Source organism: Miniopterus natalensis, chromosome 5 (assembly GCF_054644295.1).
Source record: "Miniopterus natalensis isolate mMinNat1 chromosome 5, mMinNat1.hap1, whole genome shotgun sequence".
NCBI classification, from domain to species: domain Eukaryota; kingdom Metazoa; phylum Chordata; class Mammalia; order Chiroptera; family Miniopteridae; genus Miniopterus; species Miniopterus natalensis.
This window is the reverse complement of record NC_142085.1, coordinates 71,715,381-71,720,029: the sequence shown is the minus strand read 5'-3', so window position 1 is coordinate 71,720,029 and position 4,649 is coordinate 71,715,381. Positions and strand designations below refer to the sequence as shown.

Sequence of the window (4,649 nt, the reverse complement as noted above, 5' to 3'; positions counted from 1 at the left end):
GTGGTTGGTCCTACAAACACACCAAAGATCTCTGTCACATCCCATTATAAAGTCCTTAGTATACCAAAACGGATGAAAATTAGTACTAGTGTCTGTGTTCACAATTATTTAATGAGGAAATGCAGCATATTAAAAACAAAAGGTGAAATGGGTTTTAAGATCAGATATTCCCTTTCTACTATTTATAGAGGCCAGGATAAACTTCTGACTGCATTATGATTAAATGACTATGGTTTTCATTTATTCAAACTCACACTCACATCATTATTTCTGATATAGTAACCCTGCCAGTGATATAAGCTGCCAACTGGTAGACTAAATTTCAGGTTCACCTCAGGGTCTCTGGTGAACCCATAAAAGCTATATTTATGTATTTGTTAACCCAGGATTTTAATGAAAAAAAGAGTTAGAATATTAATAAATGTTCTGTTTAGCACAAGAAGTCAAATTTTTGCCATTATGGAGGGTTGCTTTCTCAAAATAGAGGGGGGAAAAAAAAAGAGCAGGCATTGCCCAAAGCAGATTATATGCAGACGTAAAGGAATTAAGGCTCAAAGCTTATTGAAAATGAACAACAGAAATTCATATTGTAAAGGTAGGATTTGGGGAAATATATCCTACAGAGACTTCTAAGAATACAGAATTTTAAAATGAAGGTAAAGGCTGGAATGCAACTTTCCAATTTAAAATAAACCTTTGAGTCTTTTCTTTCTTAGCCAGGATAAAGACCTAACATAGGTAACAAGAAAACTTTCTATTTAGGCCTTCATTTTCTCTTTTTTTTCTTAAAACTAATAAATTTTGATTCTCCGGGTACTCTTCCAATACTTGGTGAAGTGTCCTGCAGGAATCTAAGAAAGAATATGTTCTTTACACAGCGTTTCAGCAGAATATATCCAGGTGGCACATTACTGTTTGGTATTCCTTGGAAGTTGCCTCTTCAAGGAGAGGCACCAAACTGGATACTAAAAAGAAGCAGAGCCCTTGAGACCTTGAGGCCCAGGGATTTACCGATCTAACCTTTCCTCTCCTTCACTAACATTGTAACAAAACAAATAGCAGTAGTTCAAGTGCATATTATATGTATTTTTTATTGACCTCAGATCCAGGTTTCTTATTCACCATTATTAAAATCTGTTTAGAAATTTGAGAAGAAATAAGGAAGACGAGTGACCAGCATTCTTAGAAAATTACTACTCCATCAAAAAAATAGAGATTAAAAATCCCACAGCTGTAGAGCCAAGCTTTTTGTTAGACGTGTACAGCTTTCTAAATCCCATAAAAATCTCAACATCTGACCCATTTCATTTTTACAAGGGAAGGGGCTATTACACTGGAAAATATGCGTAAAAATCTGCAGCATTCAGAGGCATTAAACAGGTTTATTTCACATTTGTTTCCTATGTATCCTGCTTGATAGACACACACTGGAGCACCTGCTGCTATAACTCTACTCTCCACCAGCTCCCAACCTTGTCTTTTTGAAAGGGATTAGTTGGAGCTTCTTTGGAACAGCTGAAGTAATGCTGCCATCTCCTGCTCATTGCACAGACGGTAATGAAATTGCCCTCAAAAGGAATGCAAAGAAGTGGAATTGGATAAAACTATAAACTACAGACTGCTGGCTTTTATAAATTGTTTTAGCCAGTAGATTCAAACCTATTTTATTCAACATTGCAATGCCATAATAATTTTGTTTTAAATTTGAAGTGCTTTTGAAAGCAGTTTTGGAGTCTATCTAAACATTAAATTGATAGTTCTCGCAATATTTCGGGTTATTGTTTTCATATGACTTAAATTTCAATATCTATTTTGTACAATGTAAATACAACATTTAAAAATGTTAAACATAACAAAATTTTATAAACGAATTTTAATATTAACTAAAGTGTTCTCAGGAAATTTATTTCTCTCCAACAATTCCAAATTTAGAAACACTCACAGAGAAGAGTGCACATAACAGACAAAAGCTAACAAAAACAGAAATTGGTCTTCCTTTGTAATTTTACCAAAGTATAGATACAAAAAAATGAAGAAACTTTTCAAAAGTATCTTTCCATCTCTAAATTTCAGAATTTAAAAACCAGAAAGTTCCATATCTTCAAAAAAATAGTTTTTCCTTTGCTCTTGTTATTGCTATAAATCAGTAACACTGGTTCCTGCAATTACCTCCGCAGATTTTTGTGGATAGGAATTGCATTCTAGTCTAGGATGAGAATCCAAGTCTTATGCTCATTAGCCTTAAAGAGCTCCTAAGAGGCAGGCTTTTCTCTGAAAACATTCGCAACATTCTGCCAACTGTATCCCAGAAGAATGAATACCGAATCCAGGATTATTTTTAAAAAGAAAGCCCAATTCCCCTACCAAATAATTATAGATGGCAACACTCTCCTTTAAAGTTATGTATAACTGCTTCTGAAAATTAAAACGAATTTATTTACTTTATTTAATGGCGAGGCAAAGCAGTTAGTTGCAATCTTTTGTAAAATACACCCTCATTATATACTTCGAGACAGCTTTTCTTCAAATCACTCCTTTCTGGACAAATAGCTCCCCTTGCCTTCCCTTTTCTTTAAAGACACATCCTTGGACCTGTTAGTTCACCTGTGTACTGAGGGCCCAACAAGGGTCTCTGCTGTAGGTCCCTAGTTCTGAAAACTTCTCCACTCTGTGTCACTGTGGTGGGCCTGGATAATATGAGATAAAGGCAGATCAGGAAAATATTGCACAAACTCCAAGTGCACAGCATTGCAAATGATGGCCTGTGGGAAATTCTGCTTGTACGTTTTAATTCCGTATAAACACTCTTCCACATCTGTACAGGCCTCTTGTGGAAGCCAACTAAATTGCCCTCGTTTCTTGTTTTTCAAGCACTAAAGAGTGTTTAGAAACTTGTGGTATGTATGTGGTCCTCATCACCGATAGATCATCTTCACCAATATACCCTCATCAATTTACAAAATGCATTTCTTCTACATATATTAAATGCAGAATACTTTAATCTTCATCAAAATCCTATAGTCACTCAAGTTTACCCACATGAACAAAGGCTTCTTGGAGCACGTCCTGGGACTTGGGGCTCTGTCTTCTCAGGTGGAAAATGTGGCAATCAGATGAGTTCATTTTCCGGTCCTTCCATTTGAAAAATTCAGACTCTAACTGTAAGCAGTCTGCAACAGGAAAATCGTAGCCTAAACTCCTAGCCAAATTCTCTCTAGGCAAAAAAAGAGCATTTTTCTCCAGAAATATAGGAAGAAAGCAGGAAGGTCATATTTTGGCCAGCCCACATAGTTACTTCTAGAAAATAATGCAACCAGTAATGATAGCAGAGGTCCTGACTCTCTGAAAATAATTTACCACATTGCCATTAATGATTACTTTAGGTGACAGTATTAAGGAACATACCTGTTTCATTATGTAAAATACTATAATAGTTTAATTCCCTAAATTTTGTACCAGTTAGCAAGAAGCTAATTTTGGGAGGTGCTCATGACAGCTATTATAGAAATAGACTTTTTTTTTTTACACTTGTCGTTTTTTAAGATTTTTAATTAATTAATTAATTGAAGGTGAGTGCTGACGTTTCTTTTGTTTTTTGACTGAAAATAATCAATATGGAATAAATAAAAAACTCTTTACACTAATTTATAATAACCTGAACACACATTTCTCTCCCTTTCTTCCTCTTTCCCTCACCCCTGTCTCCCTGTCTCCCTCCCTCTCTCCTTTTTTCTGTCTCCTTCCTCTCCTTCTCTCTCCCCTTCTCCCCAGAAACACAGCTTGCTTTTAAAGTGTTACCTCCATTTTCCACAAATAACACTTACTTCCCAATGTCACTGTGCTAGAGGGCACTGGGACCACTGGCCAGGCAGGTTTCCGCTTCATCAAAGGTCCTGTTGTTGCCACGGCTATGACTGTAACATAGAAGTTTCTTTGAAGACCAGCTCATTCCCTTTTTTCAATTTTACTGCCACCCAACAGGATAGTTTCAAAGTGTAGCTGAATGTTAGCTAAACATACATCTGTCCTGCATTCTATTACCTCGCACTCCAGATGGCAGCAATGCAACCAGAATGCTTTGAATAAGACACTTCACGTGACAGCACTAGGCAACAATAAGGTAATAACAATTATGCTTTTCATGCCTTGATCACGGTTATTTAAAAATCTACAATTTAATATAGTTTTCTTTCCACAGAGGGCTCTGAATTCCACTTCTGTACTTCAGCATCGTTATCATTTTCGTGTTTATTTTAGAGTAAACTTTCCAGAATTTTACGTGACCGAAATTGGGAACATAAGATTTTGAACCGGATGACTTTATTTCGAAAGGCAGGTTATGGGTGAGGATAGAAAACAGTTTAATTTCTTCTTAAAAATTATACATGCACTCCCTTCTGAAATAATGACATAACTGAATCACTTTATGATCCACATGTGGGTTAATACCTCCCAGTAAGACACAACATACACCCATTTAGCAAAACATCTGCTGACCCCTGAAACTCAACAAGTATATCCAGCATCAGATCTAAAAGACAGGGTTTTAAATTTGTAGCATTTTTATGTTAATATTTTATTTTCCCCTTATGGATCTCATATTTATTTTTTTTATGTGCATTTTGCTCCTTTTAACCTGGTGGCAGCCC

The 4,649-nt window shown here is 35.9% G+C and overlaps 1 long non-coding RNA gene across 1 annotated transcript; it reads right to left on the bottom strand.

Moving 5' to 3' along the window:
• Positions 1 to 2,546: 2,546 nt before the first annotated feature.
• LOC107530999 (uncharacterized) lies at positions 2,547 to 4,349 on the bottom strand. Its single transcript, XR_001602586.2, has 3 exons — positions 4,042 to 4,349; positions 3,825 to 3,914; positions 2,547 to 3,170 (listed from the first exon to the last, which is right to left on the bottom strand). It is a non-coding gene; the product is annotated as an uncharacterized LOC107530999 (long non-coding RNA).
• Between the last annotated feature and the right edge of the window lie 300 nt (positions 4,350 to 4,649).